The sequence below is a fragment of the Malaya genurostris genome, chromosome 2 (genome assembly GCF_030247185.1).
Source record: "Malaya genurostris strain Urasoe2022 chromosome 2, Malgen_1.1, whole genome shotgun sequence".
Taxonomy (NCBI): Eukaryota; Metazoa; Arthropoda; class Insecta; order Diptera; family Culicidae; genus Malaya; species Malaya genurostris.
In genome coordinates, this window is record NC_080571.1 from 101,723,643 (window position 1) to 101,735,170 (window position 11,528).

Consider the following 11,528-nt stretch of genomic DNA (forward strand, 5'->3'; position numbering starts at 1 on the left):
TTTTAATGATTTATATATTATGGTATTTTGACGTGAAACCATTACATATTATGTTATCACAAGCTATTTGCATAACCGGAAAAATAGAGTAAAAAAAACGAATGAATGAAAACTCACATAACACTAGAGACTCTTCTTTAAGTTTCTTTTCATTCGTGTATTTCATCTTTTCTTCTGCTTAAGCACTGCCAATAACCTGAAACCTAAGTTTGTTGAAATTGGTTCAGCAATCTCCGAGATAATAGAGCGAATAGCAAAAAATGCGGTTTGTCGGTTATGCCACTCATACCGATACATCTCCGGAACCGCAAGTGTCTGCTATTTCGCCTTCGAACTCGATCAAGGACTTGATAGTAGTTCTTAAATGACCATAAGTTTGTTAAAATTTGTCTGATCATCTCCGATGAGATGATAGATTACACTGGAGTCTCTTTTTACGCGACTTTTTTTACGCGGATTTCCGAAGTTACGTGTTTTTATACGCGGATTTCCGAAGTTACCCGGATTTCCAAAGTTACGCGGTTTTTTTGCGCGAATTTACCAACTTACGTGGTTTTCTTGTTTTGTCTTAGATACATGAAACTTCAAGATCTGGCGTTATCCCGATTTTTTGTAGAAGTCTTTGACACAAAAAATATGTACAGATTACACCAGATCTCGACGTGCCATGCATTTCAAATTTTCAAAGACTTTTCGATTTTGGAACTCGCAAAATTTTTCTATGTCCCAAAGTCGATTTTCACAAAAAAAAATTTTTTTATCACATTACACCAAATCTGGACGTTTCGAACATTTCTAAGATATTTGGCATAAACAAAATTGTCTTCCATATTGCGTTTTTTTTCTACGCGGATATTCGAAGTTACGCGGTCTCAAATTTCTGAGCCCCAAAGGCTATTTCACAAAAAAAAATTTTTTTAGATTACATCAGATCTGGACGTTTCATAGATATTTCTGGAGATATTCAGAATCAAAAAATTTTTTTCTTTAGTTTTGAGGTTTTTTTTACGCGGAATTCCGAAGTTACGCGGTTTTTACGCGAATTTCCAAAGTTTCGCGGAACGTATCCCCCGCGTAAAATGAGACCTCAGTGTATTCTTAAATTTTCCGATCTTGTCGAGCTGAGTTGAATTGTACTTTACACTGAGGGTCTCATTAGCCCTGACCAAAAGTTGGTTCTTTCAGCAATTCTATACTCCTTCTATAAAGAAAAGCTTTCCTTATAAAAGTTTTTAGAGTCCTTTTTCTTAAAATCCCCTTAATCTTGAATTCTACACGGATAAAAATCTATTCCCGGTACCATGATAAAAAATCATGAAATCTTTCATGTGACATGAGTTATTGTACATGACATAAATGATTTTGTTCATGAAATTATGAATAACAGGCATGATTTAGTGAAAAAAAACATGTTTCAAGATTTCATGAACTTTTAATCATGGTACCGACAACGAATTTTTCTCTGTGTATTTAAGTTACGATAATATGATTTTTTAAATACCTTTTGCCTTTCTTTATTGAAAGGTAATAGAATTGCTGTAGCAACTGACTTTTGATTGGAGCTTCGGAGACCCATAGTGCTATATACCATTTGACTCAGCTTGATCGGAAAATGTTTGTGTGTGTATGTGCGTGCGCTTCTCAAAGATTTATCGCTCATTTTTATGTTAGGAGATAGCTGAACCGATTTCAATAATATTAGACTCGTTTGAATGTTACTATTGAACCATTAATCAGTTCGAAGAACAAATGATTGTCACTACTGGTTCCGGAGATGCAATGGTATAAGTGACGTAAACGATGAAAAGTATTTTCTTCTCATTCATTTTTCTCTGAGATGGTTTAGCAGATTTTAACAAGCCCAGGTTCATTTGGAAGCTACTATTAAATTGAGTTGGCCTTTTCTCTCCGGTTCCGGAGATATATAGGTATAAGTGACGTAACCAACCAAAACGTTGTTTTTTTACGGAATTTTCTCAGAGATGGCTTAGTCAATTTTAACAAGTCTAGGCTCGCTTGAAAGCTACTATTGAATTTTGGATAAAGTTCGAAAATCTAATGGTTGTCATTTCCGCTTTGTAAGATATAATAGTAAACGATTAACCGCACACTTTTCATCGGCTAAAATTTCTCTGAGAATTTTGATAAACTTAGTCAATGTCAATCAAATTTGGAAGACGATCATTTCCGGCTCGAAGAATGTAATGTCATATGTGACGTAATCGACAAATCCCAGTGTTTTTCAATGCAACAAAATTTCTCGGAGATGAAAGAATCGATTTCGAAAGACATAGAATCGTTTGAAAGCTACTATTAGGTTATTTGATAAGCACACAGTGCTGAGGGCCGAGGATAGAATCTTACAAATGTTTCAATGAGACTATCTAAATGGCAAGAGAAAGGCATTATCACACCACTAGCTGGATTAATAAGGGTTACTTCTATCGAAGGTACTCAGCTTCTATATTGATTCTATGAAGACATTTTTTTCTTATCTCACTTTTGCGAAGATTAACCACATGAAGCTAATCATTAAAAAATAACGACCAACTCTCTTAGCAACTTCGTTGAAGATACTATAGGGTTAAAATAAGCTTTTGAACCACAGTGTAATGTCTGAAGTTATTGCCTTGATTTGCTCTTATTGTCCTCAATATCTTCCAATGCAGTTGCTGATCGTAATTTACGTAAGTTACACTACGACGCTTATTGTGATTTTGTAAACAATAGTTTGACACTTAGCCGGAAAAGTTTTAGGGCACTGCATACCGCTCTCATTCGCTAAAACTTCTTTAACCCGTAATGAATCTTAACAACTGTAACTACTGAAAAAGATGGCTTCTGTCTGCTGTCAAAACACCCCATGGACCGACCAATAGGAACAGGGATGCCAGGGCACAAATAACTTCAACTGGACAGAGCTCATCATGAATGGGAATATTTCTTTCCAATAATTAACACATTGAATGAATCCACTCCAAAGTAAATATGCTACTGTTACTTTCGTCGGTTATTTGAAGAATAATTTACGATCTTAGTCTACGATCTCCTGCTGCGTATTTCACGAATGAAATTGAAAACAAATATCCACCTAGCCTGGGCTTAGAAAGTTTGATGCATTCCGCTGAGGTGATTTATTTAAACATTGCCGTCTACGCTGATATTTACCTTGAACTTTCTTTCCCTGCATCTGGATACCGTCGTTTGCTCTTGAAAGGGCCCCTCTCATCTCACCAGAATAGAAGCAGTGGAGCCGGCTGTACTCAAAGGGGGGCTATTAAATTTCCATTTTCCCATTGTATCTAAATACCAGCAAGTTACTACCAACAATTTCAATTTCACTGTAGACTCATTCGAGCTCATAAAGCATTTTCTTTCCGATATTGTCTTTTCCTTCAAAACAGTAATAAATCATTCAAACAACGCCTGGAAACCTGCATTTCAGTGGTAGACAGTTTTGGTGATGCACTGCTGTCTCGGGTTGTAATAACTAAGCAGTAGTATTTGAAGCTATGAGCAATCTGAGAAGTGCACAGTTGCTACTATCTTTGCTATGTCTAGCTATCATAACAATAGAGTCGTGTTTTGACTCTCTATTGACACAACCAATTGGATGTGAACTGCTAAATTAACTGCGTATTTTTAGTCGGAAGGGGTATTCAATGCAACGAGATTCTATTTTGCTACAAATGAACATGCTCCTGATAATCAACGATTTAAATTCATTCAACACGAGAAATTTGGAAAAAATTGGAATTTGTCGAAGTAAATAATTTCCAAAGATGCTCAAAAGTACGGATGCTGTGAGTGGTGAATAGTTGCTGGGCACGTGGAAATATCGCTCCACCAATCGCCCCGGTTTGTTAGCACGACCATGTGGAAATTGTTCACGTGTTTTCGCTTGTTAGCCTGAGCTGTAATTTTTGGTTCGACTTTCAGGCCTAAACATAAATCTTGTTGGCATATAATCATAGGAAAATTTTTTCGCCGTGCCGTGTTATTTTGTACTGTACAAGCTTGGGTTGGGTGCTTGGAGGGAAAAGGTTTTTTGTTGTATACTTTCAGTTTGAAAAGCTTGTGAAAATGTCTGGAAGCTGTTGGTTTCTCGCTGAACGTACATTGAACATTGGTATTCTTTGTGTTGTTAATCAAAAATGTATATTATAAACTTTTGCATATGATCAATGGGATTTACGTATCATTCATTTTATGATTTGTTTTATATTCGGAATTTATAATGTATTATTCCTATGTATTATTCAATTGAACTAAAGCAAACGCAATAAATCGATCAACATAGTAAAAATTTTAGTGAATGAGTAACTAGGCTTCACTTAGAACGAATATTATAAAAGGATTGATTGAGGAAAGAGATCCAGTAGTTATAGAACGATACTCAGGACATTTGAAATATATTTCGAAATTTGACACCAAACAGAAAAAAATCCCAAGTGAAGACATAATACTAAGTAGCTGCTTCTAATATTTGCATTGATTGAATGGTCCACAACAATGTTGTGAAAAAAGAGATTTACACCATGGGATACTTTCCTGCCCACCCTTACTCAAGTCGAGCATTGTATTTCATGGCCCATGGCTTCTCTCGCCGTAGTTACTGAATTTATCGATGTTTAACATGAGATCAACCGCCGAAGAAAATAGTTGATGCTAGTTTAAAGTTTCCGCAGCGCTATTGCCTTTTCATGGTTTATTTGCATTTCCTAGTGTATTAGTTGATACACAGGCAGAGGAGATTGCTGCTAGTGCTGAGGGTGTGTCTGGTGCAGTAAAATGCTCTTACTTTCATTTGTCGCTTTTATATGTACACAGTAGATTCCGAGTGGCTTAACACTGAAACACTAGACTGGATGGAGAAACGAGGAAATCATTGGGTGCGATTTAGTAGTTGACTCTGAATATCTTTTGTTTGGGTCAAACAGTTTTTTTTACAATATGTTAACTACTACTAAGAGTTTAAGCCATGTAAACCAGAGCGATTCATGCACCCATCTGACACCGGTATGTGAGCACCAGCCATTTGAAAGTATACCGATTACGTTGAGCCCCTCGCGATTCGAGCCCCAAACACTGCGATGTTTTGAAACTCATCGCGACTCTCAAATTATGAAAATTATCTCCACTTGATGTCCCAAAACACTGTCTGCTGTATTTCAGGTAAACCGACAAGTTATAGTGAGAGAGTCGACCCAAAATTCACTAATTTTCGTGCACTAAACAAGGTTAACGCGTAAAACAAATGTATTACTGTTTGTTTGTTTACGTTGAAATCAGCTGATTTTGAAGTTCCGATTTCGATCTCATCAAGATGGCGTCGTGACAGGGGGCCGGATTCATGGGTTTTATTAAGGTCATTTGGTATAAGGTCATTTGGCATAATACCGTGTGGTATAACGCTGTTTGTCATAATAGTTATTTGGCATAAAGGCCATTTGGTATAATGCAGTTTGTCATAATGATAATTGGACTCGCAATATTTTAATCTAATGTGAAATTCCTTTTGCGTTTCGATCGAGTGATGTTTTGCAAGGACCTTTCAAAATCGCAGTAAATTAGAAGAAACTCTATTAAGCAGCATGTTGATCTGTTATACCTAACGCTCGTTGGATCGTTATACCTAACGCGTTTGGACGAAAAACAGTACATTTTGCGTAAAAATAAAAAAAATACAGTACATCAACTTTGAAAAATAGTAAATTTGGCAGCACGCATATAATCTAACAATAGTGAATAAAAAACAAAAGCAAATAATTATCAGATGATGAACTCAGTTATGTTTTTAGGAAACGGATATTTTTAACTTTTTGACGGAGACAATTTTCTTTTATTTTAAATCAACATAACTCATACCGTTTTCGTTTTTGAACCTACACACGGGCGGATACTCCAAGCAAAACGAACACGTGGTACGCGTCCTAAACAACAACTCATAAAAAATGAAAAAATAAACAAACTCGTATGGATGTCGTGGTGTGACCCAAGAAAATTTTCAGAGCGAAACTACGCGATTGGAGTCCGATCTAGAGCGACTCCAGGTTACTAAAACAAACATCTCAAAAGTTATTTGAGCGACTCTGGGCCAGCTCTTGGGCTGCTCTGATCGATAAACGAAAACGGTATTACAACGCTCTGAACAAGAATTAATAATGAAAAAATCATTATGAAAAGAAGAGAATGAGAAATATCCACTTATTGTTTGCATGTATTTATATTGGGAAGCGGCGGCCTCTCGCATACCTCGCACCTGTAATCGCGTCGTTTGTCCGGTCTACTCAAAGCTAGGTTTCTTTGCTTTAGTTAGGTCCGAATGAGCGGTAGCGAAGTCGGACAGCAAACGAAACAAAACGATATAGCTTTTCGCGAAGTGACCCTGACCCATTTATGTTCACTGCGGTAAGTCGAAATTCGATGCGTTAAAAATTCAAAACTCTGTATTAATTTTTGGTACGAAAAATACAGCACATTTTAATGGAAATATACAGTACAAATTATAATACATTACATTTAAGAGCAAAACACATCACGCAGTATTTGGGTAAAAATAACAGTACAATACTGTAAAATACAGTACGGATACGAGCGTTAGTTATGCCAAATGACTGTTATGCCAAATTATCATTATGCCAAATAACCATTATGCCAAACGACTTTATATCAAACCAGGGGTGGGAATAAGTAAAGTTTTTGATTCACAGTAAATAAAAATAGTCAGTATTATCTTTTCATATCATATATTTATTGTAGATATTATAATGAACTTTGAAACAAATTATTTTTGATAAGATAAATTTGGTTTTACTTAGAATTTAAAAATGTCTTCATCGTTATCAGTATCACTGTCTGATTCATAATCAACATTTCAACAAAGTTAGGCTCGTTTTAATGCTACTCTATGTTTATTAAACAGGTTTGAAGTTCAAATGGCTGTCACTCCGGTGATAAGTGACGTAAACGTCAAAGTTGATTATCACTCAATTTTATCGGATATGGATTATCCGATATCAATAATTTTTAGCTCGTTTGGTGAGTTTATTTCGTCGGTCGCATCGAAATTCCATGCGTCGTGGTGTATTTGAAATTTATTCAGCAATACCGTCGTAGTGGAGTAATATCATCAATAAAAACAGCTAATACATGCTGCGATGAATCATAATTATAATAACAATCTTTAAGCGTGCTATGCAGCTGATTAATATTACCCTATTTAGCTTGAATATCATACACAGAAGTAACAGGAGTGCAGGATTTTGCTAAACCAATTCAAACGCACCATTCAAACTTTGAATCTAAGTTCGTGAAAATCGATCGATACCAGTTCCATTTTGGAGGTATAGACCACTATAATTTTAATTTTTTTTACATCGTGATTCAAATGAGCGACAACAACAAAAAGTTTTCTGCGGCCTAATACACATATTGAATAGACATGAATGAAACATTTATTTTTAAAGCTTTTTTCAAAAAACCATGTGTGTGATACTGTTTGAAACATAGCAGATTTCAAAAAGTGATTGAGCGTTATATGAATAGCTAATAAGTGCAACTTATCGTTGAAGCCCTTCAAGTTTTTTTTATATCGTTTCTTTATACCCGGCTTTAACCTAATTTTGGTTGTTCGACGGATCGGCCCTTTAAGTAGTTTTGAATACGAAAACCGAATTTATATTTTGTGTGCCAAAAACGGACTAGAACTTTCCAGAGCAGAAAACGTTTAAAGTCAATAAGTGCAACAACGGGGGAAAACTTCGATTGGGATAACCGGATAAAATCTTCACCGGTACTTTCAGAGCAAATGTGTTGATTTTTGCTCGGAAACTTTCTACGTGTTTCCCTCGGCTCCACATTTTGGATGTTTTGTATTTTATCTAACAGATTGCAACCCTCTATTTAGCCTACAAGTTGTTTGAGATCTAAAAGATTCTTGAATACTGGATATTGATGACGAACCTTTCATTTTAATCTTATTGTATAGAAATTAAATATTTTTATCTTGACGAATTAAGATCGATAATATATGTCTGTCTGTCGATATTTCGGATTCAAAATTCAAGTGTAAAAAATTACACCAATTATCGATATTATCAGGTTCGAAAAGTAGTTTAATATAATTAAAATTACTAACGAGATAACTATATTAAATTCTAGATCGTATTTGAATAGTTCTTATGCATGGCCACGCAAACAATTTTAAATAAATTTTAATGTGATGTTGAGCACGATCGCACAAGAATTTTCAAGAACTAGCTTTAGAATGATTGAATAGTCACAGATAGTTTTTTCCGCTTTTGAAAACCTAACTATTAACAATTGTGCCGTCCGCCAAGGAAAATAATCAAACAAGTCTCAGAAAACACTTCCAAAAAATGTAGGGTTTAATGTTCTTACAAATTGTATAAATGTTCTTAAACTGGAGCACTCGTACCTCGTTCTTGGCTAAATGCGCCGAGAGCGAACGAAGCGTTGTACATTCATTTCTGCCGTAGTACACAAATGCGCGAACGAGTTTTTGTGAGAGCAGCTTTTCTCCTGCGCATGGTTGTCTTCTGAGAATGAGAACAAATTTGTCTCAGAGTAATAAAAAGAGCGCGTAACGTCTGCTGCTACTCTGTGTAATATACAATTCCCACAATTAAAAAAAATTAAACTCAGTTTTAGTTTTGTTACTCATTTTTTTAATTCTCGGTGTTCGGTTTTTTGATTCACAATAAAAAATTTTGATTCACATTCTCGTGCGCAAAATGGGCTTATTTCCACCTCTGTGTCAAACATGGTAGCCCCGGTTCCATGTGTTTTGTTTAAATAATACATGCAAATAATTTTAATCCTGGATTCAGGAAGGTGTAAGTGCAACCAAATTCAGATGGCCAATTTCCTATTTAGAGCAACTAGTGTTCTGGTGTTTGCATCAAATGGATTTAAGGGGGACGCGATGTCAGTGGCATAGTGTGGTGGAGAACTACAGTTGTTACACGACCATACTTGGGGACTCGAATTTGTGTTCGACCCCCTCAAGTAGAAGGTAAAATAGAATTCATGCTTATATGAGCCTGTCTAGGCTAGCTTTTCTGTTCTAAATTTATAACTGATTCAATCTCGAATACCTATCCGTCTTTTCATTTCATATCTTTCGTCTTCCTCAGTTGATGCTTGCCGAAAAGAACCAATCAAAATCGATATAGTACGATTTTTCATTTATTGTTTTATGTTGTCTGAACTCTCTAAAGATGCTCGATATGTTCGTCATTTTGAATAGTTTTATTATATAAAAAATGTTTTTCTCATACTCCAGATTTTTATTCAGATGCTTGAGATGGTATTTCTTGCCTACTTCGGTTACGGTACAGAAACTAATGAAAATGGACTATTTTTCCTAACGTTCCATAGAGTACTTCCCTTATACATTATAGAGAAGTTTTCGATCTTTTGCAAATGGTAAGCAATCGGCGCGTATGTAGTTTATGTTCTTCTGTTTATTATATATAATTAACATTTTTTAATCTTATCAATACTTCTATTTCTTACCAATCGTATCGAAACCAGCCTATTATACTCTGGACATATTATGCTATTGCACACATCTGAATAAAAAAAATTGTTGAAAATTTCAAAAAAAATGTTGCGAGTAAGCAAGCATTCTTCCGTAATGGAATTTAAAAAAAAAGCTTTTCCGGTTTTATCGCGAGTAAAGTTTTGGAACAGCTATTTGCATGTGCAGTAAAAAAACGATTCGATTTTTTTATCCGCAAAGTTACGTAACCCCTTAATGCACTTATATTAATTTTTTTTCATAAATACGTTTATTTCATAGGCAATATACATAAGTTTTTCTTCGCCGTGGCATCCACAATACATAGTACTTTAAAGCTAATATATTTCGAATATCATAGTAGTATGTTGGTATTCATTATTTAATCTAAACACTGTTTTTATCAAGCGAGTTGCTATTATAAATTACATTAAATGAAATACATTTATTTTGTACATGATTTTATAACTATTTCAGGTTTGTTTGTATCAGTTCATAACTTTTATTTAATATAAGATAGCTGGCTATTGGTTGAACTCATGGAAGAGTCTAACATAAAATAAAATTTAAATTGGAACTCCAATGGACTTAATGAAATAATAAAGAAATTTCATGTAAGGAACGTCACGACAAGCAAGAATGTCGTGAACTGGGACATTGGATAGTCTACCTTGGGTACGCAAGGAATTTATTAGTTGAGATCTGACATCACGATACTCACGCATGGCCAAACCACATGGTCAATATCGCGATAATCTTCGCCACAAGCACAATGATTAGTCTCGGAAAGTCCAATTCGAAGGAGATGTGCATCTAACGTGTAGTGATTGGACATGAGTCTTGACATCACACGAATGAAATCTCTACTCACATCCAGTCCCCTGAACCATGCCTTTATCGATATTTTAGGAATAAATGAGTGCATCCACCGACCCAGATCATCTTTATCCCAAGAAGCTTGCCAGCTGGCAAGTGTTCTTTGGCGAGACGCGCTATAGAATTCGTTGAAAGCCATCGGTCTCTCAAAAATGTCACCCTCAATAGCACCACGTTTGGCTAAAATATCGGCTCTTTCATTCCTTGGAATGGAGCAATGAGCCGGGACCCAAACTATTTTGATTTGATAATTATTATTCAATATGTCGATCAGGTATTGTTTTATTTTGCCAAGAAAAACGGTTCATTTTTGCAGGTTCTTGAAGCCTAAATGAAACCCAAACATTATTGTTGAATATATCGAACCCAGTAGCGTCTTCAATTCGTGATCCGTCCGTGTAAAATGAACTTACTTGTAAATATTTTTGGGATTTCCAACGAGCGTATGTGTTCCGGGATTCCACGCACTTCGCGTTGCATGGATGTGTCGAAAAATAAAGTTGAGTCAGGGACATGGAACAGGGAGGCTGACACAGATAGGAATATATCTTGAAGGGTTGATTTTCTGTGACATATGGTTAAAATATACTGTCATGAATCTTGTTTGAGATTGAAGCTCAACTAGCCTTTCGAAGTTATTAATAACCAGGGGATTCAGTACCTTACATCTTATTAGCAGTCGCGATGAAAGCTCCCAAAAACGATCTTTCAATGGAAGTACTCCCGCCAGAACTTCAAGACTCATGGTATGTGTCGAATGCATGCAGCCTAAGGCAATTCGCAAACAACGATATTGAATTCGCTCTAATTTGATAATATGAGAGTTTGCAGCGGAACGAAAGCAAACGCATCCATATTCCATCACTGAAAGTATCGTTGTCTGCTACAATTTTATTAGATCTTCCGGATGAGCACCCCACCAAGATCATGTTATTGTTCGAAGAAAATTTACTTTTTGTTGGCATTTTGTTATCAGAAACCTAATGTGTCCTCCCCACGTGCATTTGGAATCAAACCACACCCCGAGATATTTGATAGTCCAAACCTGTTGGATCATTCTTCCCATCATATGAAGCTGAAGCTGCGCGGGATCATGCTTTCTTGAAAA